This window comes from Polypterus senegalus, chromosome 3, assembly GCF_016835505.1.
Source record: "Polypterus senegalus isolate Bchr_013 chromosome 3, ASM1683550v1, whole genome shotgun sequence".
In the NCBI taxonomy this organism is placed as follows: domain Eukaryota; kingdom Metazoa; phylum Chordata; class Cladistia; order Polypteriformes; family Polypteridae; genus Polypterus; species Polypterus senegalus.
Window position 1 is genome coordinate 27,494,979 of NC_053156.1, and position 27,708 is coordinate 27,522,686.

General features: G+C 43.3%; 1 protein-coding gene across 6 annotated transcripts in view; it reads left to right on the forward strand.

Moving 5' to 3' along the window:
- Positions 1-27,708, forward strand: part of hdac7a (histone deacetylase 7a) — a 278,061-nt gene that overhangs the window by 132,479 nt on the left and 117,874 nt on the right. The window contains exon 1 of one of the 6 annotated variants that reach the window (XM_039746856.1): positions 26,743-27,117. The exons of the other annotated variants lie outside the window; for them this stretch is intronic. The gene's annotated coding sequence lies outside the window, so the exon portion shown is untranslated. Of the gene's footprint in view, positions 1-26,742; positions 27,118-27,708 lie in introns of those variants that run through there. 6 annotated transcript variants of the gene reach the window in all.

A 27,708-nucleotide genomic window follows, 5' to 3' on the forward strand; every position in this document is an offset into this window, starting at 1 on the left:
CCGATCGTTAAGCCATCTTCTGTCGTATTGATCTTTCAGTCCGTGAACTTACCCCACTTAATACAGTTGTCAGATCACAGGCGCCTGCTGCCAGTGGGTGCAAAGCAAGAACCAAACCAGGACTAGATGCCAGGGCACCTCATAGCATAGCATTCTCAAACCTGCTGTGGCCGGGTGCGAGAATGACAGGTCTGGACACACTGAGGAAATTTTGGGGTGCCAACCGGGTTGTGTCTTTCTTTTAAGATTTTAGGACCCTGAAATCAAAATTAACCCTTTTTGTCCCTGATATCCTATTACTAATCATCTGTCTGTCTGTCTGTCAACAGATAGCCCGGACCACAGACAGACACCATGCTGTTGTCACACAACACACCTTTATTCTACGTACTGGCACAGCATACAATAACCCACAATGCTGACCTTACCCTCACACTACTCGGTCCTTTCTTCCCTTGTTCGAACAAGCTCCACTCCTCTGCTCCCCTCCTAGCTCACTGCCACCCGACTCCAGTTTCCTAGTTGTGGCAACTGTCTCCTTTTATAGAGGACCGGGTGAGACGGCAGTTCTGCACAGGATGTGCTCAGCCGTTCTCAATACGCCCCCTAGTGGTGTTCGTGAGCCACAGCAGGGAGAAACTAAACCACCGTCAGACCCATTTGGCCAGTTTAGAATTGTCAGTTGACCCGCACTGGTTTTTGCGATTTGGGGCAAACTCCACACGGACGGACGTGATGGAGAACCTGCCAGCTCCACACTGAGGGTAACCAGGTAAGGGGATTCAAAGCCGGAGCGTTGGATCTGTGAGGCTCGGAGCCGCCGTGTTCTGATAATAATAATAATAATGTGCCTTACATGCCAAGTGACAACACATAGATGGCACTTTCAAGCTGCTGTGCTTCTCTACAGAAGTCGGCACGCCATTAACAACCTTGCCTTTATACGTGTAGACGTGTATTTTTAGGTTTTGTATTAATTGCGTGGTTTCTGAGAAGTCTTTTTAAGCACAGGAGGGCTGAGACAACATCGGCCCCTGGAAGGAGGTGACACAACTTTGCACTTTTGAAGCTCAGCGGTGGGATCGGTTTCATTTTTTTTTTTTTTCTTCATCAGTCGGGGGGCTCGTTTTATGAGGAAGCTATTATTAGCTCAGGGCAGAAACACGAACAAGGTTTTCTTTTTACTCTTTCTTTTAAATGCCTGAGTGTTTGCATAATTGTATTCACCCCCTCCCCCATCCCCCATAGAGGGCCATTGTATTTAATTAGCTTTTATCACTCACTTACTGTAACACCGCCTGGGGAACCGGGCCAAGGGCCAAAATTCCTGCCAGAGTTATTGTTTGGAACAATTTGTAAGAGCTGCTGGCCGGATTGAGAGGTGGGGGAATTGGGAAGGCATTGATTCGAATGGGGAAGGCCAGACAGTGTAAGTATGTCCAACTCATTCATTCAGGAGGGTCTCTGACCCCAAACCCGTGTTCAAACTCTGCATTCTGGAGTCAGAAGGTGAGCGCTTGAAGTGGGTTGGTACTCCCCGTTACTCTGAAGCAGCAGCCTCTTCATTTTGATGTTTGTGCCTTCAGGAATGGTTCCTGCACACCCCAGTGTTTGAAGTCGGGGTACTTGTTCACTCTTCATTGTATGAACACGCACTGAATCTCTTGATGCTATAATTGCTAGGAGACAGCTGTGAGGCATTATAGAGAGGGTAACCAAACCCCCCATGGTGCCCTACCTAAAATCTCTCCATTGTCATATATATATATTGTTATATAGTGTTACTGTCAAATAATGCAAAGAGTACGCGATACGTGTTTCGCCTATTATTTGGGCTCATCAGGCGTACACACTCCACTGTATCCCCTCGTGTGGAACGAACCTCAGATGTCCGAGGCGAAGCCCCTTTACGCTGTGCCACGGCACGTGGCTCGTTTGACAGCCTGGAGAGTGGAGTAATTACATTTGTAGCATTCGTAGTCTGAAGCACGATCTGATTGCCTCCAGTGACTCTGTGTCTTCCCGATCTCCTCTTTCCGTTTGTTGTTCTCATTCCTAGGTTGAAGGCGTCCTATTCCTTGATTTCTGTTTTCTCTGATTTCTCCCTCTCCCATTTATATAGTTTTCCATTATGTCACAGGGGTCCAATTTGTTCCTGTGTGTAAGGTGGAGCCCCATTTCCAATTCCGCCCATGTGCTCCAAGTGCTCCATTTCCATTCAATTTTTCTCTCTTCTCCTTCCGCCGCTCCTTTGTTCCTTGATATGTAGGAGTGGATTTGTTAAAGTGGTGTATGCTGTTATTTTTCCCCCTTTTCTACCTCAAATGGAAGTTCTTCCCAATATATTCCTCCTAAGTGGTTCTCCTTCCACAGATTTGTCTTCCTCCCCAGTGGTTCTCCTTCCACAGATTTGTCTTCCTCCCCAGTGGTTCCCCTTCCACAGATTCGTCTTCCTCCCCAGTGGATCCCTTTCCACGGATTTGTTCTTCCTCCGCAGTGATTCCCCATCCACGGATTTGTTCTTCCTCCGCAGTGATTCCTCTTCCAGGGATTTGTTCTTCCTCCCCAGTGGTTCCTCTTCCACGGATTTTTTCTTCCTCCCCAGTGGTTCCCCTTTCACAGGTTTTCTTTTTCTTTTATAGCTTTATAGCTTTACACCAGAAGTTGGGGTCATGTAATTATTACAGTCGTCCTAGTCCTGTCCGATTAGCCTGTGTGTCTACTAACTCATCCACTTGATCGAGGTGGTATGAATTGGTTTGAAGTAGTCTGATGTGGGTTGCACAGAGCGTAGACAAGTTCTTAGGCTGCCTCCATTGTTTCCTTGAAAGTCTGCACAAGCCTTTGGGAAATGCCGTTTTCACAGTAAAGGAGTGAAATATACTGGCAAGTTGATTCAAGCAGGACAAACTTTCACCTGGGGTTACATTTTATGGACTTTTTTTCTATAGGCCCCATAGTCTTTACTGTGATGTGAACATGCAGCAAAAAGTTAATAACATGAATGATTTGGACGGGACTAAAATTGCAGAGGACCTCTCGTAATAATTATGTTTTTGTTTTTTCCCCCCACCCCCTGGTGTAAATCTATTCCTGTCCAAATTGCACTCAAGTCTCACTCTGACTCCATGTTTGAGAATCCTTTCTTCTCATTCCCACTTGATGAAAGCTAACACAAAGTAAATATTCAAGATGTGCTCTCAACAGAGTAATTGATTGATGTGGTTAAAGTAATACCCACCCAGTGTAATCCAAGTGCCAAAATGGCTACCTGCTCATGACAAGCTTAGGGAGAGATGGCAGTGGGGCTCCAACTCTGTAGACCCTGCAGGCAGCAGGGAGTCCCTTAGGGTGAGTTGCCCTTTGCTGTTCCTCATTTGCTTCCGCTTTGAAACGGAAAGCAGGGCAGGTTTGGCGGGTCACTGAAGACACCGTGGCATTTCGCGGAATGAGGAAAGTTTTGCAAGTTTCACATTTCAGCTTTTTAAACAGGGCAAAAGGGTCAGCCAGTGGCAGCCCTGGGCGATGATAAAAATAACCCTGTGCCCCCGGGGGAGTCGTTTGGAAATACTTTGTAAATTGCTTTAAGTCTCTTGGGTAGTAGACTTCTCAAGCGTGTCTCACTTTGAATAGACTTGGCGAGGGTGGGGGAGTTGAACTTTTGAAGGAAAATCTGGAATTAAAAAAAACAAAGCTGCTCTCAGAATGCAAAGCACCAAAAAAAATCATCTCGTGGGCCACCCTTGTCAGAATCTCCACAAAGATATTGTGAGGTGTAAGAATTAGTATGTTTATGGGGGCTGTGTGGCCTGGTGCTTGGAGCGTTAGGCTCTAAACCTCATGGCTGCTGGTTCAATCCCAGCTGCCGACTCTGAAGGTGACCCCCCGAGTCAGCCGATTAGTCTACACATGTTGTACAAAGGGGGACAGCTAAAGTATCTTGGGAATTGAGCTTCATTATGGAAAGATGTGACATCTAATGAAAGAGTGTGTTTAGAACAATAAGGAGGAGAGACAGAACACATTTGAAAGAAATGCAAGGTTTGTATCCATTAAAGCCCTTCTATGGCCGGCCTGCACTGCCTCTCGTTTGTCCTCCGCCTTCTTTGACTTGGCAGCTGGCTGGACTGGCCGGCTCTATAAAGGGGACCCCAAAGAACGACTCCCAGGACAAGGAGTCCGAGTCAGGACTTTAGGACACAGCTTTAGCACGCTCTGTATAGATGGACTGCTAGTTGTCATTAATGTTTGCATTCTGCCAGCCATTTTATTTTTATTTGTGGCATGAATAGCACAATTAGTTTTTAGGATTGTACACATAGGAGCAGCCATGACATTCTTAGGAACTGTAGTGATCATTTAAAACTCTGAGGAGCATGTCAGGCATGTGAGTTTGTAAAGAATGAGGCAAAATAGACAGAGATGTTTGGGTTAGTTTTAACTATATATATATATATATATATATATATATATATATATATATATATATATATATATATATATATATCTCCATCCATCCATTATCCAACCCGCTATATCCTAACTACAGGGTCACGGAGGGTCTGCTGGAGCCAATCCCAGCCATCAGAAGGCGCAAGGCAGGAAACAAACCCTGGGCGCACACACATCCCCAGCACACACTAGGGACAATTTAGAATCACCAATGCCCCTAATCTACATGTCTTTGGACTGCGGGAGGAAACCGGAGGAAACCCACACAAACACGGGGAGAACATGCAAACCCCACGCAGGGATGACCCGAGAGCGAACCCGAGTCCCCCAACTGTGAGGCAGCAGCACCACCCACTGCGCCACCCTGCCGCCCATATATATATATATATATATATATACATATATATATCTATATATATCTATATATATCTATATATATCTATATATATCTATATATTTCTATATATCTATATATCTATATATTTCTATATATCTATATATCTATATATTTCTATATATCTATATATATCTATATATCTATATATCTATATATATCTATATATATATATCTATATATATATATCTATATATATATCTATATATATATCTATATATATATATATATATATATCTATCTATATATATATATATCTCTATACTAATAAAAGGCAAAGCCCTCACTCACTCACTGACTCACTCACTGACTCATCACTAATTCTCCAACTTTCCGTGTGGGTGGAAGGCTGAAATTTGGCAGGTTCATTCCTTACAGCTTCCTTACAAAAGTTGGGCAGGTTTTATATCGAAATTCTACGCGTAATGGTCATAACTTGAAGCAGTTTTCTCCATTTACTGTAATGGAGATGAGCTTCAACGCCGTGGGGGCGGAGTTTCGTGTGACATCATCACGCCTCCCACGTAATCACGCAGCACATAGAAAATCAGGAAGACCTCAAAAAAGCGCTGAAGAAAACATGCATTATATAATTGAGAAGGCAGCGAAACAATAAGAAGCGGCGAGTGACATATACAACCATATTCATGAGTTCTGCTACTTGAAACAAAGCACGATGTAAACCTACACTTTAAATTAAGTTCATAGACAGGCTGTCGCTGGCGTTTGTAATTTAGTGCCTGCCCATATAAGGCCGTCCGTCAGCGGCAATCCAATAGCAAACTGCCACGGGTAAATATTCACGGGTGAAGGACTGTGCTTATGGAGAGGAAGATGAGATGGTCAGGGTGGTGTTTGACACAAACTCAGCGAAACTGCGAGAGAAAGTTTTAAGTGCCAGGACTAAGGTAACATTAAATAAAGCTATGGACATAGCAGGAGATGGCACCAGCACAGCTGGGAACCTTCGATGCAAGTACACCGAGTGGCTCACGTGAACTGGCGCAGTGCACAGATAAAAGCAACAGTTCCAAAGAGCTGAACAAAACCGAATTACACAATTGAAAAGGCAGCAAAAAATATGAAGCATCTGATAAGCATATTCATAAATGCAGCTACTGTGGAAACAAAGCACACGGTGGAAAAAGTCAATGTCCGCTAAAGGAAGACAGTGTAAAAAAACCGTGCATGCAGTGTGTCAGGTCTCAGATAAAGAAGAAGACGAGCTGTTTATTGATGCAGTAAGAAACGAATCGATGAATGAAACCTGTCATCTTTACAACGATTGACAAACACGGAATGTAACTTGAACACAACACATCCTACAAATACGAACCTGATTGAAAGAAATAATGATAATCAAATCCTTGATGACAGCAACACTCAGTAACACTCACAAAACAAATACTGTATATTGACAGTCATGTTACGTTATTTTTAAAATGTTCCCTTTTCTTTTCTACCTTTTTAACACACTACTTCTCGCTGCGATACGGGTATATATATATGTATATATATATCCCGCTCTACATACTCGAATAATGGATACTTTATTCGCCATCAATGATTGTTTTGGTAAAGCCATACTCAGTGTATTCATTAGATGAGCGGTAAAAAGTAAGAGCGAGGGAGGATGACTCATTGAGGCATGCAGGCTGTAGTCTTGCGTCAACTCTATCTGAATTGCGATCACATTTGAAAAAATATATCTTTTCAAGTTCTATTTAGTCCATATGTGTCAAACTCAAGGGCGGGCCACATCCGGCCGGCGTGTAATTATATCCGCCCGAGATCATTTTATATACTGTATTATTGTTATTAAAGCCGGGTATATGAAGCGCTGGTAACACAATAAACTACAGATCCCATAATGCAGCGCTTCAGCTGCCTTGTAACACTTACCGCTTACTAGAGTTATTGCGCACTGAGTTTGCACGGCGCTTTGGTGACTTTGAAGAACAAAAAAAGTCCGTCTACATGCGTCTCGAACCTTGTGCATGTTTGGTAGCACATATCTGTGTGAGAAGCTCTTCTCAGTGATAAAGACTAACAAAACAGCACACAGGAGTCGCCTCACTGATGAGCACCTGCAATCCATCCTGAGAATCTCCACAACACAGAACCTCACACCAAACAGAAACGAACTTGTGGCCAAAAAAAGATGCCAGGCGTCCAGCTCTAAAATGACATATGAGCAAAGACAACTGAATGATTTGATTTGTTATTGCACGCAAGAGCGGAGTCAACCGTTTTAACAAACAGCGTATTGCACTGATCTGAAATAGCTGTGTGTGTATATATGTAGATATGTATGTATATGTGTGTATATATATATATGTATGTATATATGTGTGTGTGTATGTATGTATATGTATGTATATATATGTATATATATATGTATGTATATATGTGTATATATATATATATATATATATATATATATATATATATATATATATGTATGTATATATATATATATATATATATATATGTATATATATATATATATATATATATATATATATATATGTTTATGTGTGTGTGTGTAAATATATATACAAATATCTGAAATATATATACAAATATCTTCAGGCGCTGACATCCGAGGTTTAATCCCTGTGAGGGGATGCAAAAGTGCATATGCCTGACGAGCCCCAATAAGGGTGGAATGTGTCATGTACTCTTTGTAATATTTGGCAGATACAGTATAATATATATGTATAAACACATAAACACACACACGTCATCCACCTTAATAAAAGGCTAAACATCTGTGTGTCCACCCAGTTACTGTGCCACTCATTCCAACAGATGGCACATCACAAGCATTTTTATTAATAAAATGCATTGCATGTGTCATTCCAACAAGTGGCACCTCGCACACATTAACACTACTTTCACAAACCCCACACCAAATTACATATAACAGAGATCTATGCATTGCATTTGTCATTCCAACAGATGGTTTGTCACAACAATTAGCACTGCTTTTCTGAATCCCATACCAAATGATGTCTAACAGAGACATATACATTGCTTGGTGCACTGCAAACGTTAACAGTGAGATCTGAGGTGGTTACTTTGATTTCAACCCATCTTAGATGAGTAGCACAGATAGTGTATGTGTGTGTGCTTGTATAGATATGTGTCTAGATATGGATATGTGTGCATAATCATATCTATATAGTGTATACATAGTGAAAGGTCAAGCAAAATGACACATTTTATTGGCTAACTAAAAAGATTACAATATGCAAGCTTGATTACATCTCGCCTGAAGAAGAGGCCTGAGTTGCCTTGAAAGCTTGCATATTGTAATCTTTTTAGTTCGCCAATTAAAGGTGTTATATTGTATACATATAAATATATCTGTTGGAAATGCTTTGTACTGTCATTCTGCACTTGCAGTAAGAACAGCGGAAGGCAATACTGTATATAAAGTAACGGCTGTATGTTTAAACTCGTCTCTCACTTGTGCTTCAGTTTTTCAAATATCTTGAAGCCAGTTGCATTACCGCTGTGTAGCTGGAATGCACCTCAGGCTGGTAATTGTAGAAGAGTGTTACATACAATAAATATTGCTTATTTGTGCTTGTTAACTTGTTTGTACTGCAGCTTAAATAAAGTTGTGTTACCAGTTTGCTTAGGGTCTCTTTCTAGACTGTTCCTTCTACTTCTCTATGCCGCTCTCGCGTGTTGGATTTCCCTTTCCTCAGTTCTGGCCTCATTCTTTCCTTTTTCTCCTTCTAGACCTTTCTGGTCTGGTGTTTTTGTACTGTATCTCCAGCATGTATTTATTTTACTGGTCTGTGGCTGACATGGTGGCCCTGGCTTCTAGCTGACCAGAGGCCAATTCTTCCTTCTTCCTCTGTTTTTTTTCTGGTTTTCTGTGGTGGCGACCTGTGCCACCACCACCTGATCAAAGCACCATGATGTCCCTACATTGATGGATTAAAGGCCAGAGGTCCACATGATCGTCATCATCAAGTTCTACCATGAGAACCCTGACTAAAATGAGGACTGATTGAGGTCATTTATGTGAGGTAGAATGCCTAGAAGGGGGCTGGGTGGTCTCGTGGCCTCGGGACCCCTGCAGATTTTATTTTTTCTCCAGCCATCTGGAGTTTTTTTTTTTTGTTTGTTCTGTCCTCCCTGGCCACCGGACCTTACTTTTATTCTATGTTAATTAGTGTTCCCTTATTTTAATTCTTATTTATTTTGTCTTTTTTCTCTTTCTTCATCATGTAAAGCACTTTGAGCTCCACTGTTTTTATGAAAATGTGCTCTAGAAATAAATGTTGTTGTTGTTCCTCCTTGAACCTTTTGGAGGTTCTCCTTCTTTAAACAGTTAGCTCTGGAGCTCTCGGCCAGGAGAATCCAATCCCGACATCAAGAGTTCATCTTGTGGGACTGCATGTCTGTTCAGTGTCATCAGCTGGACAGGAATGTTTGACGTATCGTCAGGGTTGGTTAGTTGGCATGAGGAGAGTGGGCTGTCGGTGGCGAGCTTTGTTTTTGTTTTTCTTGCTCTCTTTATTTTCTCCTGGCATAGCACATTTTTATTTCTACAACCAGCCTTGTTTCTGTACCGCTGTTAGTGGGACGCAGTGGCACAACAAGCTTTTTTTTTTTTTGCAGTGGGTATGCAAGATTTGTTTTTTGGCATCCATAGTGTGAAACTTTGGTCAGCAGAGTACTTATGTACTTTAGTCTGCCCGACCCATGTTTGTGTGGGTGAGCTATCTTCCTAATTGAAGATATTAGTGATGGAATTCAGTCTACTGCAAATGGGGTTGGTTTACAGCTGTGGTCAGTAAATAAATGAATGAGGGGAGACTGTTTATGGGGACCCCATGCAATGAATCCTCTGCACCCTCCAACCATCTGAACCCCTGGTAGACGGTGGTCTGTTTTTGCATTTCTTAAAATAAAAAGCCGTATTTTTATGTAAAGCGACTCAAGGTGGTGCTGATCACAGAAGGGTGCTAAGTAAAATAACACGGTCATGTTTCTTAACAAGGTTTTACTTTTTTTCATTATTTTCCATCTTTCTTAACCCTCAAATTAGATTTTCTGGGAATCTGAGCCCATCAACTGACCAAACATGCATCCCTGGGGCTCCACTTTACATTCCCACTCATACTGGCTGAAGACGCACCTCTGGCCATTATGGGGGGCTGCACTTCACATTCCCACTCATACTGCCATAAGACTCACTCCTGGCCAGTAGGGGGCTCCACTTCACATTCCCAATCATATTTATTGAATATTCAGCCCTGTCCTGTAGGGGGCTCCACTTCACATTCCCACTCATACTGGCTGAAGACGCACCTCTGGCCATTATGGGGCTGCACTTCACATTCTCACTCATACTGGCTGAAGACGCACCTCTGGCCAGTATGGGGCTCCACTTCACATTCCCTCACATACTGCCATAAGACTCACTCCTGGCCTGCTTCACTTCACATTCCCAATTATATTCATTGACTATTCACCCCTGGCCAGTAGGGGGCTCCACTTCACATTCCATTGCTGCCCTTTACAAATAAACATAAAAGCATGGGGTGCTGGCAAATTGTATGTCACTTTGGATAAACATTTTGGCTAAATAATGTTAATTTAAATTTTAGATCATTAGATAGATACTTTATTAATCTCAAGGGGAAATTTATATACTCCAGCAGCAGCATACTGATAAAAAACAATACTAAATTAAAGAGTGATAACAATGCAGTATAACAAACAATAACTTTGTATAATGTTAACGTTTACCCACCGGGTGGAACTGAAGAGTCGCATAGTGTGGGGTCTCCTCAGTCTGTCAGTGGAGCAGGACGGTGACAGCAGTCTGTCGCTGAAGTTGCTCCTCTGTCTGGAGATGATCCTGTTCAGTGGATGCAGTGGATTCTCCATGACTGACAGGAGCCTGCTCAGCGCCCGTCGCTCTGTCACGGATGTCAAACTGTCCAGCTCTGTGCCTACACTAGAGCCTGCCTTCCTCACCAGTTTATCCAGGTGTGAGACGTCCTTCTTCTTCTTGCTGCCTCCCCAGTACACCATCGTGTAGAAGAGGGCGCTCGCCACAACCGTCTGGTAGAACATCTGCAGCATCTTATTACAGATGTTGAAGGATGCCAATCAATCAATCAATCAACATTTATTTATATAGCACATATTCATACAAAAAATGTAGCTCAAAGTGCTTTACAAAACGAATAGAAAAATAGAAGACACAATAAAAAATAAATATAAGTCAACATTAATTAACATAGAATAAGTAAGGTCCGATGTCCAGGGTGGACAGAAAAAACAAAAAAAAAACTCCAAAGGCTGGAGAAAAAAAATAAAATCTGTAGGGGTTCCAGACCACGAGACCACCCAGTCCCCTCTGGGCAATCTACCTAACATAAATCAAACAGTCCTCTTTGTATTTAGCGTTTTCATGGAAGGACCTGATGATGATGGTCACGTAGACTTCTGGCTTTCAGTCCATCAATGTTGGAGCATCATGATGCTTTGAGTAGGTGGTGGTGGTCAGCCTTCTAAGGAAGTATAGTCGGCTCTGACCTTTCTTACACAGAGCATCAGTATTGGCAGTCCAGTCCAATTTATCATCCAGCATCTGCACACATCTGTCACCTCTGATGATCACGGGGTCCATGAGGGGCCTGGGCCTCCTAAAATCCACCACCAGCTCCTTGGTCTTGCTGGTATTCAGGTGTAGGTGGTTTGAGTCGCACCATTTATGAGTATTTGGGGGACTTTGGCTGGAAGTGGGTATCCCTTGAGAAAGCCCTTTATAATAAAGTTCAATATGGTCACAAAAGCCTTTGCTTCTTAAGCTTGATTTTATTTCCTTTTTATTATTGTTATTGTGATTATTATGATTTATGATTATTTCATTTGACTTTCCTGACTTTTAGCTCTTGTATGTCCCTACCTGCAGTGCCACATTGAAGATGGCCATGATCTTTGCTCTGGTATTTGGCATCCCGTCCAGGATTGATTCCTGCCTTTTCTATTGAGAAATATTGAAGGCTCAGTTGAGGGTCTGGCCATCGAGTCTCCCCCTGACGCTGCGTTACTTGGCCAGTAAGAGAAGGTCCAAGGAGAGCAGCAGTGAGAGCCTCGGTCAGTGAGCCACTGAAAGTGTTAATCAGACCCCGTGGCCTCCTCCTCCTCCTCCTCCTCCTCCTCCTCCTCCTCCAGACTCCGAGCCGTTTCCGTTCCTACCTTGTCCCAGTTCCTGTTTACTTCCGCTGCCGACTCTTCCTGTTGAGGGATGTTTGAAGGGCTTTGTTCCAAAATCTGCTAACCCCATTAAAAATGTCTGGCTGGAGATAAGTTGTGTGCTTTTTTTTTTTTTGCTTTTTTTTTAAGCTATAAATGGCCTTCACTCCACCACTTTTTTAAAATAATATTATTGTTATTGAATTGCATTTAGTTTTTGTGGATTGTATTGTTTGATCCTTAAGTGTTCCTCCGTGAGTGTGTCACTTTGGACTTATTGTGTGTTTTGTTCTGATCTGTTTTGTTGTTAACCCCTTTTGATTTTCATGGTGGACACCTCAGACAGGCTCTTAGCACAGGGCAGGTGATGTGACTTGCCGAGGACCACCAAGCGGGCTGGAGCTGGCAACTTTTTGCTCTCAGATCCAATCCCACAGCCCCCAACATGCCCCGGACCACTCATACAAAACACTCAGATTTGGGATTTGATTGCTTTGGGCCTCCTTTCTTTTTCCTGTTTTTAATGCGTGCAGAAAGCCTCAAAGTGGCCTCGGGAGATGTAAAGTGCTCATGGCTTTGAGTCATGGGGGGGCATTTAATTGGACTTTTCTGACAACCAAAAAAGACCCTTCAATTTCAGAGTGAAAGTGGATCTCTGCAAAGTGGTCCACATTAATTACAAATTTAAAATGAGTGATCACATAGGGGGTGTCGTATTAAACCATTGAATCCTTAACACCTCACTGGTGCAGCCCACTGGAGGTCACCTGTCTGGGGTCGAAGTGGAAGGACCGACTTGTGAGGAGTCAATATGGTGGGTGTAAGAAACACTCTGAAGACAAAGGAGCACTCCAGGGAACTCCATGAAAAGGAGGAGAAGATCTCCCCAAGTCCCGGACTCTCCTGCTAATTCAAATCGTGAAGAAATGGAAAGGGTGTGGCAGAGCCGGAAATCCACAAAAGCTGAAGAAGACGAGTGAGGGAGGCCATCGAGAGAACTCTGAAGCTGACAGGGCGTGAGATTGGAGAGACTATGCAGGTGCCAGCCGTGCCAACCCCTCCCATAAAGCCGTGATTGGTAAAGAGACAAAAACACACAGGACATGCCGTCATCTGGAAGACGGTCCTATGGCAGGGATTTCCAGCTGCTGTCCAGGTGGGCTGCAGTGACTGCAGGGTTTTACTCTAATCATCTTCTTCATTGATGACCCGTGTGTGCTGCTTATTAACGTCTTTTGCCTTCGTTTTAATTGACGTGACTCAGTCCCCTTAGTTGTTTCTTTTTCCTTAATTAGCAACCAAACAATAATGAGACACAAAAGGCGCTATCACATGCCCAGCTAACTTGTGCCCATCACACAGTATGTGAAAGTAATAAAAGGTGATGGTCAAGGTAAGGCTGATCTGCTCAGGTCGCCATTATTTCTTGACGGTGGTCTTAGAAAATCAACAGTCTGCTGTGACAGAATGAGAGTGGCAACAAGCTATGGAATTAAATAACGGGCTTCTCATTAAACCGGTGGGAGTTTGAAGCCCTGATTTAGCTGGTCATTTGTTGGCTCGTTTCACATTTCATTTCTGTTTGGCTGCCATTTAATGAAGAAACAAATCAATTCAGAGGACTGAATCCTTAGAAACAGGGCTATTAAAATGAAGGCGAAAGGAGCTGCTTAGCAGACTGGTCACGGATTAGGAAAAGAGTTAGAATGAAAACCAGCAGCCACTGCGGCCCACCAGGATTGGAGTTGGACTCCCCTGTCCTATGGTGTGATGAGACCAACCTTTAGCTTTGTGGTTGTCATACTAAGTGCCATGTTGGAACAGCGCACATTGGCACAAACATACCATCTCTGCTATGAAGCATGGAGGTGGCAGCCTCAGGTTATGAGAGTGCTTCTCTGCAGCAGGACTTGAAAGACTTGTGAAAGTACAGTAAAACGAAGGCAGCACAATGCAAGGAAAACCTGCTGCAGTTTGCAAGAAACCTGCTGCTTGGGAGAAGATTTGTTTTCAAGCAATGCAATGACCCTCCATGCGTAAAGCCACCGCTACAGAGAAATGGCTTGAGAACAACAACGTGAACATCCTGAAGTCACCAAGTCTCAAGAGTCCAGGGTCCATTTTTATCGAGTGTCTTAGAATTACCACGAGGAACTGCGCTGCACGTCGCACCGGGATAAGAATTTGTAGAACATGAGAAGTATTTACGAAGCGTTTTACACTGGGGGTCCCCAACTCTGGTTCTGGAGGGCCGCACTGGCTGTAGGTTTTCATTCAAACCCTTTTGTTAATTAGTCATCTCCGTTTGCTGCTAATTCACTTTTGCTGTGTCTCCTGGGTTGCTCTGGCCAAATGTGACACCCCCTGCCAGGACACCCAGGATTTTATGGTGCAGGGGCGGGGCTAAATGCCTTCACTAGGTGGCATCTTGGCACTGTGGGGAAAGGAGGAGATGACCGTGTTAGTGACGGCGCCCCCTCTTGTCTCGGTGGGCTTTTCCAAACCTCGAATGAGCCTGTGAGGAGGTCCTCTGACGCACATGTGTAACACAGGTATGTATGTATGTATGTGTATACAGGCTGTCAAATAAACTAACCACACGCCGTGACAGGGCGGCACGGTGGTGCAGTGGTAGCGCTGCTGCCTCGCAGTTAGGAGACCCGAGTTCGCTTCCCGGGTCCTCCCTGCGTGGAGTTTGCATGTTCTCCCAGTGTCTGCGTGGGTTTCCTCCGGGCGCTCCGGTTTTCTCCCACAATCCAAAGACATGCAGATTAGGTGGATTGGCGATTCTAAATTGGCCCTAGTGTGTGCTTGGTGTTTGTGTGTGTCCTGCGGTGGGTTGGCACCCTGCCCTGGATTGGTTCCTGCCTTGTGCCCTGTGTTGGCTGGGATTGGCTCCAGCAGACCCCCGTGACCCTATTCGGATTCAGCGGGTTAGAAAATGGATGGATGGATGGACACGCCGTGACGCAGCGTAAAGGGACTTTGACTCTACTGAAGTCCGAGGTTCGATTCCCGCAAGGGGAGCAGTGGAGTGTGTACGCCTGATGAGCCCAAATAAGGGTGAAACACGTGTCGCATACACTTTACATTATTTGACAGTAAAACCAGGCAATATTCCATGATCTGCTTCTCGCAACTGAAAGAGTGCCCCATGGCGGATGTTTGCCGAATGGCAGACCAACCACATACGTTACCACATATACAATCAGGTCAGGACTCCGACTACGAATGCAATTAATATAAGTATATATATATATGTATATGTGTGCATATAATATGTACAGTATATAATATATAAATACATAATGTGTGTGTGATACGCTACCTGATCTGCTTCTTGCAACTGAGAGGATGTGGTGGATGTTTGCCTATTGGCCGAATAACCACAAGATTGCAATTCAGACCTCTGTATATATGTACGTGTATGTGTATGTATGTGTTGCGATGGGTGGCAATGGATATTACCTGGCTGGGACGCTAACAGAATGGAAGGACTGGGAGAGAGAGCATCGGTGGTGAGGCATTATCTCACATGGGATGCTAGAGGGCAGCCCCCCACTGAACTCAACAGAACTGCACAAGACTTGAAATTCCCAGCATGCCCTGCGGAAATCTGTGGTGCTACAGCTGTCTAGGAGGTGCTGCCCTCTAGTGTCCCAGGGGAGGTAGTGTCTCACTGATGCTTACACCCCTGAGCCTTCCATTCCATTGGTGTCCCGTGTGTGTATGTGTTTATGTGTTTGTATGTGTGTATATATATATATATATATATATATATATATATATATATATATATATATATATATATAATTTGTGCCTGTGTATGTATAAACATCTATCTTTTTTTCCTTTTCCTTTTAGTGCCTCCTTTTGTTTAAGTCCGCTACTGACCCATTCACAGTCTGGGGGCCAGGCAGCCTTTATTTTCTGTAGCCCCTTTAACTTGTTAACGGTTCACACATTATACACTGCATTTCTTTTCAGGCGGGCCTTTCTTCTTTCATAACTCGACTGTTTGCCTGTATTTCTCCTACACAAACCCTCCACTAATGGGCCACAGTCTGGCTATAGGAAGTGCTGATGGATACCCAGGAAACAAGAGCAGAAGACTAAATCGGCAGCTTTGTGGTGTAAAGTTCAGTGCTTCAGCCAGTCAAATATTAAGAGAAATACTCCATATGAGCAACCTAAAGTAAAGCATTAAGTGACGGCGTAACTGATTAGCTTTGTCTGATTTTTTGCTGTTTATGCCCATCCTTGTGTTTTAAGAGAGCTTGGCACCAGGACTGCTTGACTGCCCTCTTGTGGCTGGGGATGAGCAGCTCCCAGCACCCTCGGCTTTTCTTGCATACTTTCTTTTTTTTTTTTTTTACAGTTTTTTTTTATTTTTATTCTTTTTTAGTGTTTTGTGGGTGTTAAGGCTTTAGACTTCACACCTTGAACTTGTGTGTTCAAATCCTGCTCCTGACATGGTGTGACCCTGAGCAAGTCACAAAAAAACAAAGAAATGTTACCAACTGTATGTCACATATTGTAAGTCGCCTTGAATTGGGGGCTTCAGGCTAATAATAATGTGCATCTCTGTCTGCATTGCCATGCCACCCCCTCTGGATGCCCTGTCACCCATGGATGTTATCTTTCACCCATTTCTGTTTTCTAACCCCAAAAACCTAACGACACATTAGGCTGTTTGCTAACCTGTTATTTAAAATGTGTAGTGTACCTTAGTAGTATTCTTTTTTTTTTCTGGTGGTCTTGGGGAGTCGAGGCTGGGGGGCAGTTTAAGCCTATTGAATCATTGCTTGTGTGATTTTGGGCTGTACAAGAGATACATTGTTGGATTGTGTGCCATTGTACTTGGAATTAATGTGTGTGCCCTGACGGATGCCCATCTTTTACAGCCCGTGGCCCTCCAGTCATCTTCGCCTGCTTCCACACTGTAGTCATCCTTCATCATCTCCTCCTTTACGTTCCCCACCAGGCTGCCTAGCAGTAACAGGACCGTCTGTACTCCTGCTTTCCCTGTACTGGTCCTTATCTTTCTATCACAGTTGATGGAAAGTTTCTCAATTGATGAGTTTGGCCTTCACTTCTGGGCCAACCTTGAACCTCAGCTCTGTAGTAGTGTTTGTATGTGTGTGAGCGCTACGGCTTATGGCATAACTCCTGTAACATTTCTCTTCTGCGATTCAGGGGCAGCTTGTTCAAAACACACAACTCGAGCCTTGGAGAAATGCAGGCAGCCTTATTACCATTCGTCTCTGAGCACTAGGGTCTAATCCGACTGCCATGCTGTGGTGACGGCAGAATCTGTGGCAGACACCGTCTGCACCCTAACTGCTCGAGATGAATGGACTGGGCAGTGGAATTGTTGGAAGGCATTAGCCATCTGATAAGGGTGCACTGGGAGGGTCAGCTGACCTGTGAGGCTCCCTGTCCTGCTGAATGTTATTTGGACCCTGTCATGTGACACCTGGGTCCTGGGAGGGGCCTATTGTGCAGCAAGCATTAGAGTAGAAGAGGAGACTCGGGGGACAGAAGGTACTGGTGAAGAAGACACGTGAAATGAATGGCTTTTTGGACGTCTGCATTACAAGCCTTACATCAGCGTGATTTCTGGGTTATTTGAGGTACAAGTCGCTATTGTAGGCACGATATAAAAGAAGAGGTATGACCTTAATGAATCCACCATTCAAGGCATTATATCAAATTGATGGAATTTTAGGCACTCGTCGGACTACATTTAAAAAAAAAATTACATTCTAATGACCTTTTTGCTAAGGTTCATTATTAAAGGCACTTTATGATTAATTTAAGGGTGAAAAAATCACTGTGATGGCAGTCTGCTTTAAAGAGCACTTGGTCTTTGAACTGAGTATTAAAAGTGCTGTATAAAAATAATTGTTTTCCAGTCATTTTTGATACAACGCAGGGTAATAAAAATGATTAACTGCTTTATGCCCACTTTATACAATACAATACAATTTATTTTTGCATAGCCCAAAATCACGCAAGAAGTGCCGCAATGGGCTTTAACAGGCCCTGCCTCTTGACAGCCCCCCAGCCTTGACTCTCTGAGAAGACAAGGAAAAAATTCCCATAAAAAAAACCTTTGTAGGGATAAAATTGAAGAAACCCTGGGAAAGGCAGTTTAAAGAGAGACTCCTTTTTCAGGTTGGTTGGGAGTGCAGAGGGGGTCAATACAATACAATACACAGAACAGAACAAATCCTCAATACAATATACACATAAAAATTTTAGAAGTACGTAGCAGAATTCAACAGTAGATGATATCACATAATATGATTTAGATTTGTTCAGAGTCCAGGAGACCTCGGCCATCAGGCTGCCTCCCCCTATTGGCCATTCCACAGCTGAGACGGTGCTGGGCCAGCCAATCCGATGTAAGGACCCCTCTACCCATTTCAGAGCTGAGGGTCACTTTGCCCCTATTGAACGCGTTGTAAGAAATTGGCCGATTTTTAAAAATGGTGTCCGTAGTATGCCGCATAAAAAGCACTTTAGCAATCAGTCACTTTTAGATCAGTCGTGTGGCCAGGTGCAGGAATGACAGGGCGGTCACACAAAAATGACCATGTTGTCTCATTTTATCAACAAAAAAAAAGATAATTTGCAGCCATTAGGGAAAATATAAAACGAAACCGATTTGGCTCACAGCCACAGAATTGGGGGTCTTTGACAGGACCTCCGTCTGGCAGGTTTATCTGATCGCAAAAGATGCCTCCTTTCCGGTCAGTCGGGTTTCTTTATAGTGCAGGGGTGGGCAATGTCGGTCTTGGAGGGTCACACAGGATTTCATTCCAACCCAATTGCTTAATTAGAAACCAATCCTTGCAAATTGCAGACCTTATTTAATTTTATGACTTGTTAGTCTGCAATGTAAGGTTCTTATATCGTAGATTTTTTCCTTTTCAGGGATATCATCCAAATGATTTGAAGCCTAAAACAGATAATTTTCAGTCTGTCACAATTTCTATTAAGTGTTTTAATTAATCAAACAGTGTATGATGAACACACACAGAGATCCATCCATCCATTATCCAACCCGCTATATCCTAACTACAGGGTCACGGGGGTGTTCTGGAGCCAATTCCAGCCAACACAGGGCGCAAGGCAGGAAACAAACCCCGGGCAGGACGCCAGCCCACCGCAGGGCACACACACACACACACACACCAGAGACAATTTAGAATCAACAATGCACCTAACCTGCATGTCTTTAGACTGTGGGAGGAAACCCACGCAGACATGGGGAGAACATACAAACTCCACGCAGGGAGGACCCAGGAAGCGAACCCAGGTCTCCTTACTACAAGGCAGCAGCGCTACCCACTGCACCACCGTGCCACCACACACAGAGATGTAACTCGAAAACAAGTTAGATGGTGAACTGCTGGCTGCTTTGTCATTTACATCTTACTGCTAATAAGGAGCCATTAAACAGTGAATGCAACTGTTTAAGACTGACATAAGCAATTAAGGTTGGGAACGCTTTACAAGTGAGACCACTAAAATGAAAAATCAAAATGTCACTTAAGCAATAAGGGCTTCATCACTAATAATTGACTTCTCATTAAGAAACTGGGTTGGAAGAAAAACCTGCAGCCACTGCGGCTCTCCAGGACTGACATTGTCCGCCCCTGTTATAGTGGGTATTCCTGAAGGGGCGGGGCTAAGTGCTCTCACTGGGCGAGAGAGAGGGTTAGCAACAGCGCCCCCTAGTGACCCGGCAGGTTGTTACATAAGTAGATTTAGCCTGTGAGGAGATCTTCCGACATGCATGCGTGGCAGTAGATAGACCTTTATTTGACCCCAGGGGGAAATTTTTGGCTTTTTACAGAAGTTCTTTAAATAAATATCAGTGAATATATAGATATATAAATATATATTGTGACATGTGAGTCTTTGTACCCAAAAGACGAGGCTTGAGGAAAACCAGCTTTATTCTCTTCAAAACAGGAACAGCCAGAGTGTTGATTGAAACGGGGCTACCACTTCATTAGACACAGACATGGCAAACAAGCAGTGATGCTGTCTGTTCAAGGCAGGAGGACTGATAGTAGTCTTCCTCGTCCGGTCTGTCCTGCGGCTGGGATCGGTTCATCCTGGAGGGCGAGGAGACTGACCAGAAAACCAAACTGGCCAGATCAGTGATCCTCCGCAACCATATCAGCGCCAACCCCGTATCAACCATTGCTTGACAGACGCCTTAATGCAGGAAGACTGTGAATTCTTCATTGCTTTTGGTGGTACAACGAGCAACCCTCAACAGGCCCACAATATACACACACCAAAATGACTATAAAGCAAAAAAAACTTCTGACTTGGCAGTCCCACTCCCAGTAAGGTGCTATAAAGGTGTGTTGCCATAGAAACAAAGATGCCCCCCACATCACGTTTCTTGAGAAACTTCTGCTGAATAATTTGTTGGCTGAAAGTCCTCAGTGTTGGTGTGTCAGAGGGAGGATGTGCAGCGTCGTTCATGACGGCACTCGGTTTTTGTTTTCATATTTCATTTGGGGGGTCCAGAGAGCGCCCCATAAGTGAGTCTGCCCTTTTTAGTTAGCTTGTTGATTCGGTGGGCCTCTCCTGAGGTGGTGATGTTACCAGCTCATCACACCCCACTGGCCATCGCAGAGTTGTAGAAGATGTGAAGAATGTCACTGCCCCACATTAAATGGACACCTGCTCTGCCCATTCTGTGATATGAGGCCAGTCCAGCCTGTCACCTATCATGGACCCCCAAGTACTTCCACGCCCTGAAATTATAATGTGAGTGAGACACGGGGACAAGTCAGCCAGTAGCTAAACAGACGAGTGTCAAATGGAGTGAATGCTCTCCTCTCGTTCGTTTAAATTTCTTAATCTTCTTACGTGGGTCTACTTGACTGGGTGGTGGTGGGTTCTTTTCAGTGTCTCTGACCCCAACCCAAGGCGCAAGTTGTATGTATGTATGTATGTGTGTGTGTGTGTGTGTGTGTGCCACCTTCAGATCTGTTTCAGCCTTTGCACCCTTTTACATCCTGATGAGTCTCGTCTCCTCAAACAACAGATGAATAGCTGGATGTGTTAACTTGCTCTTGAGCTTGAAGGGCCGACTGCCTTCATCTATGCAACCTCCATTTTGTTTCCCTACCTTAATACACTATTGTAAGCCACTGCAGTGGCCCATTTGGAGGTGAGGTGACGAGACCCTCGAGTGGCGCCACCTGCCTCGCTCAAGAGATGATGCTTTTGTGCACCCTGGCTCTGCTTTTGCTGTGTCATGGCTGTTTTTTAACAGAACCCCACCCTCCTCTTCCCGCACTCAAACCCCCAGGCTTTACTTCCAACTCAGGTGGTGACACAGAAGACGAAGGCCACCTGTGGGCTTTTATTTTGGTTGTCAAAACTTAACAAGGCTGGGAGGGTTGGGAGTTTCCAGCCAGGGGTTAAAAGACAAGGTAACTGACAGCTCGCCTTTCGTGGCAATGGGGGGAGAGCTTCAACAGTGACGGGCAGCACGCCGGTTCCACCGGTCAGACATGTACATCAGAAGTACCAAATGGGATTGACACTGTTGTCTGCTGTGACTTGACCTTAGCCCTGTTTGTAATTGTTGTTTTGTGTTATATAGCACCTTTACGATGTAAAATAATATGCCGTTATAGAAATACAGTGATGTGAGTAAGTAAGTGCACCCCATGAAATGCTGCTGCTTTTTCTTTTTTAACAAACGTGGAATAACTCAAGATCTGATCTTCATTTGACCCGTATGTAGAGAGAGACAGGTGATCCAGTAAAGAAACGTCATGCCGCCTTTACATTTATTTATTTTTTTAGTCCATGTGCAATTTAAACAGATTTGTGCATGTGGTGGGAAAAAGTAAGTCCATCCTGACCTTTGCCACCACCTCAAATAAAACAAATGAGAATCGGGTGCAAGTGATTAGAACGTCATTAGAGAGGATGTTGTCTGAACCCATCGTATGGAAAACTCAAGACCTGTAGTTTGGTTTGCTCTTTGTGGTTGATGTGTGTGTGTGTGTGTGTGTGTGTGTGTGAGGGTGTGTGGGTGGGTGGGGTGTGTGTGTGTTACCACCAAGCGTACAGCAGGCCTTCACAAAGAAGGTTATAGAGGTCTGGAAAGGGGCTTAAAAAGGGTCTCCAAACCCTGGAAGAAGGTCATCTGCAAGTTGAGATTTAAAACAATTAGCCAGACCACCCCAGCAAGGTCATCCCTTGAGCAGAATGCAACATGTTGAAAGAAGTTGGTAAGAAGCCCACAATGTCATTACAAGAACCTACAGGTAGTCCTTTCCAGTGTTGATGTTGGTGAGTCTACCATGAGAAACAGGCTCCTCATATACTTGGGAGATGTGTCTGGAAGAATCGGAAAGAAGATCCAGGCAAGAATACAGATTGAACATCTAGACCAGGGGTCCCCCCAACTCTTGGCCTGGAAGGTCCCAGCAGCTGCAGGTTTTCATTCTAACCCTTTTCTTCATTAGTGCACCCGTTTTTGTTGCTAATTAAATTACTAAAAAAAAAAAAAAATTATAATGAAAGGAAAAGGAGTTATTTAGCAGCAAAAACAGGTCACTAATTAAGAAATGGGGTACAATGAAAACCTACAGCCATTGCGGCCCACCAGGACCAGGGGGACGCCCGATTTAGACAGTGACCTGGACTTGCTCTGGACAAATAGCATGTCGTCTGAAGAGCTGTCTGATGAAACTCATCATTTGTCCAGAAGAACTTGATATTGACTGTAAAGGATTGTGGTGGAGATGTTCTGGTGTGTGGTGTGGTCCACGTACTCCCTCTCCGGCGTCACAATCAGAAGGTGTTACTAGTCCCTTACGTGATATGTCACCCTGCTTGGCTTCCACCAGCCCTCTTTAGTCTTGACGTGAACTTTCAACAGCCATGAAAATCTTCATGTTATATCCGAGAAAAATCAGTAGAGTCCGGGCCAACCTGTCCTTCCAGTCGCCAGCCGGGCCTTCATCACCTGAGCAAACCTACCCCTCCAGTAATGGGCTCAAGCGTTGTGACCTGTCACGTACATCACTGGAATTTTCTGTCTGTTGATCCATCTTAACACCATCAGTGCTGACCGATGGCAACAGCACAGGACAGACACCAGCGGCTTGTGGCTAACCTCCATGAGGTTCAAGTTCACGTCCGATCACGTCCACCAACAGAAATGTGCCACCCTGGACATCCCCCAGGTGTTTTAAAAGATAAAATTTAAAAAAAAAAAAAGCATAACAGTGGACAACCTGTGAGGTCATTCTTATCGTGTTGGAGGAACGTTTTGTTGCGCTCATTTAAAGATGACGTACCCGAGAGATGACCTGTCTAGTCGCTCTTAAAAACCAGCAGTGCAGGTCCGCAGTCAGTGACGGGGCTGATGGGTCCCCATGGCATCTCTGCTGGTTACACATAAAGCACCCCTTCAGTTTTAAATGAAAGACCCTCTGTCATTGTTTTCTGTTTTGGCTTATTATGAAGCCGCTTCTATCTGATCTTAATTCTGTTTTAATGTTCTGCGCTTATTTGTGGTGTTTCTGATTCACCGAATTGTAAACGTCTTGGCAGGATGGGCAGAATGTTTGCTGGGTTAAGCAGAACTGGCCATTTATGAATTAAGAGGGGAGAATATTCTAGGTGGAGAGTCTGAGGGGCAATGGCTATGGCTTTGATGAACAAAGGAGTCATCCTTAGTAGAGGTTTAGAAAATGACCTGCGATAGTCAGTGGTGGTCTGCACAGTCAGGGGTGACCAAGTCCTATGTTTGTCATCGCTGATCATGTCACCAAGGCCTGTGCTGAGCTATATGAACCTAAATCTCGGTTACATGTTTGTTTTGTATGGAATGGCATTGAAAAATACGCTTTAGACTAAAAGTCATCAGGTCTTTTCTTTCTTTCTCTTTCTCACTGTCTCTTTCTCTCTCTTTCTGTTTCTCTCTTTCTCTCTCTCCCTTTTTTCTTTTTCATTTTTTCTCTCTTTTTGTCTTTCTCCTCTCTCTGTTTCTCTTTCTTTCTTTCTTTCTTTCTCTCGTGTCTTTTATAACAATCATCATTAGATATGTAAAACTTTATTTGCTTCCAGGGGAAATTTAGTCTTTTTACAGAAGCTTTAAATAAGTGCACGCACTATGGTGTGAACTCACATCAGAATGACTAAAACGCAACTTGTGACTTGGCTCTCAGTCCTATTGTTTCCCCTTGGGATTAATAAAGTATTCTATCTATCTATCTATCTATCATATAGTGCCTTTCATATCTATCTATCTATTAATTGGGCATATTACTGTTGGTATAAAGGAGCCCCCAGTTGTGTTTCTTGACCCTCTTCTGCTGAGTGATTTGTTGCCTCAAAGTCCTCAGTAGTGTTGTTATGTCACACAGAGAGGATGTGCAGTGATTTTCACAGTGGCACTCAGTTTTGTTTTCATCCTCTCTTCCTCTACGACCTCCAAGGGTCCAGAAAGCACAATTAATTAGCTTGTTGATGTGGTGGGCCTTTCTTAACGTGGTGTTGTCGGTCCAACACACCCGACTGGCCATTACAGAGTTGTATAAGATATCAGGGATATCATTACTAATGTTAAAGGAACACAATCTCCTAAGAAAAAAGACTTTATTGTTATATAGCACCTTTTATAATAGTCTTTTGTAACATAGTTTAGTCTTTTTTTTTTCTTATTATATATTGTCTTTTAAAATGATCATTGTTACAGCTTATTACATAGCCCTTTTCATAATATTACATAGTTTCTCTTACAGGGCCGGATTTAGACTTGATAAGGCCCTAAGCTACATGAGACATGGGGCCCTTTAGAAGTCCAGATAGTCTATGTAAGTGCCAAATATGATTTGTTTTGGGGGCCCCCAAGAAGGCGGGGGCCCTAAGCTATAGCTTGTGTAGCTTATACGTAAATCCTGCACAGTTCTCTTATTATATATCACCTTTTAAAATAACAATTATTATGGTCTTATTAGGATTTGTTATAATGATCACTGTAACAGACTTCCTTATTATAAGGTGCCTTTATACAATAATTGTTACATTTTCTTATTGCAGATTTTATAATGATCATTATTATATAGTGCTTTTTGTAATGATCTTTGTTGCACAATCTTTCGTTTTTTTATATAGTGCATTTTATAATCTTTGTTACCTAGCCTGTGTTTCTTTTTATACATTTATCTTTTATCATTTTCATAATTACATAGTCTTTTTTTACTATATAGTGCCTTTTATAATGATCTGTGTTGCATAGTCTTTTGCACAGTGCCTTTTATAATCTTTGTTACCTAGCCTGTCTTTCTTTTTAGTGTTTTTTTTTATAGCTTTCATTATTATTTATTGCCTTTTATGATGATTACTTTTACATAGTCTACCTTTTTATTAAATAGCAGCTATTATAATGAACTTTGTTAAAGCCTCTCTAATTTTGCCTTTTTGTGTATGATCATTATTACATCGTCCTTCTTTTATTATATGGTACCTTTTATAGTTATTTGTTTTCATATTTTAAAGCACCTTTTTTAATGAGCATTGTTATAGTCTTTCTAATACCGTATAGTGTCCTTTATAATGATCATAACTGCATTTTTTTTTATTGCAAGGGACGTTCAGAAAGTTTCCGCACTTTTTTTAAGCCGTATTTATTAATAATTTTATACACAGTCGCCGTCATTGGCGATGCAATTTTCCCAGCGTCGTGCCATCTTTTTAATGCCCGATTACTCCTCCTTCCGCCTTCACCGTTTCCAACGAAAGTGCAGAAACTTTTTGAACGCCCCTCGTATATACGGCGTTTGTATAATGGTCGTTGTAACAAAGCCTTTTTAGTTTCTTTTCTTTTTATATGGCAGCTTTTATAATAAGAATTGGTCTATAGTCTTTCTTATTATATCATGTCTTTTTATAATGATCATTATCATATGGTACTTTAGAAATTGTTACAGTCTTTTCTTATTATATAGTGCCTTTTATAATGATTTTTGTTTCATCGTCTGTTTCTTTCGTTAACTAAAACTCTTTTCCGGTGAAGAGATGTGTGCTCGCATTTTACTTTTCTTTAAAATGCGATCTAAACACACGCGTACACACACACAAACCACTTGCAGGCTCCACAAAATGTAAACAGGAACCTGTTTTCTTTCTTTTTTTTTTTTGTCCTTTTAAATGACACTTTTTCCGGCAGGGTTACAGGCAACCGTTTCAAAATTCAAAGTGTTGTTTTTCTTCTGCTTCTTTCCGCCCCCTCTTTTGTTTATTTCAGGTTTCTTTCCTCTCTGTCGAAACCCTGCGCTAAAATTGTCCCCCTAGCGAAACCGCACCTTCTAAAAATAGCGGCGCCCGCGTGAAGAGTGAAAGGCCGAGAGAGGAGCGGAGCGCGTCGCGCTTTGACTGACTGACTGACTTAAAGTGACTTTGGGACAGCGACGGGCGCTCGTGCCCGCTCCCCCGTACCGGCTTGCTTGATCGCGCGCGCACACGCACCGCCCGCCCGAGCCCGCGCACCTCTCATTTCTCGGTAGAAGTTGGCCGGCCGCCAGCTGGATGGCGTGAGTCAAATGTGCATCTCATTAGCATTCCAATCCTTTCTGAATTAAGCAGGGAGGAAGTGAAGCAGACAGGTTCCATTTAAGAGCGGCAAGGAACGCTTCGAGGTTTTGGAAGCCTCTTCAAAGATGTGCGATCTCAGGAGTGACCGGTGCTTTTCTGGAGCCTGACATGCCTTGAGCTGACACATCATTTAGGATTACGGGAATGACTCGTGTGGTGGATCAGAGGAACTCCGTGGGCAGAAGCTATTAGGCTAGTTTGGGTTTCTGGATGCTCCTGAGCTTTTGGATTCCTGGGGAGAAGGATGTTTTGGTCTTAGGAACTGCACCACGCGTTTGGAAGTCCTCTTTGGGATTAAGGAATCTTCAGAGCTTTGGAAAGACTGACATGTAGTACTTGATCAATTTTAAGTTGACAGCTTTCTGAAGCACTTAGCAGACTGGAAGAAGGTGGGACTATTATTATTATTATTATTATTGAATGCCTGGTTTAAGGATTGCACAGCATTTTCTTCCTTAAGCTCCTTTTCACAATGAGCTCTTTGACTTTTGGATTTGTTCAGTGACCACAGCTTTAGAAAGCTGGATGGACTCCAAGCTGCTTTTCGGGAGGTCGGTCAAAGGTAACGCTTAAAGAGTTTTGGGGCCACAGTCCAGTTAGTCAAAGTTTAAACTCTGAGCACCATGTAGATCTGTCGAAGGCAGCAAAGTTCTTTTTAAGTTTTGGAGTACTCTGTCCAAGTGGGAAAAGTTTTTCTTTAGGTTTAAAGGGGCAGTGGATGTTTTGGAGCATCTGCCACAGAAGACAAAGCACCTTTTAGGCAAATGTTGTTTTGGGGAGGTCCATCAAAAGCAAGAGGGCTCCTTGAGGTTTAAGGGGCACCAAGAGTTTTAGGACGTTTAGTTCAATGGGGGGGGGGTGGTTCAGTCCCTTCAATTTGATGGACATCCACTACTTTGGGACAGTCTATCCAAAGTGGTGCTGTATTTTAAACCGGAGTGTTTTAGTGAGGTTAGTCAAAGGTAAGTATGAGGGACGCC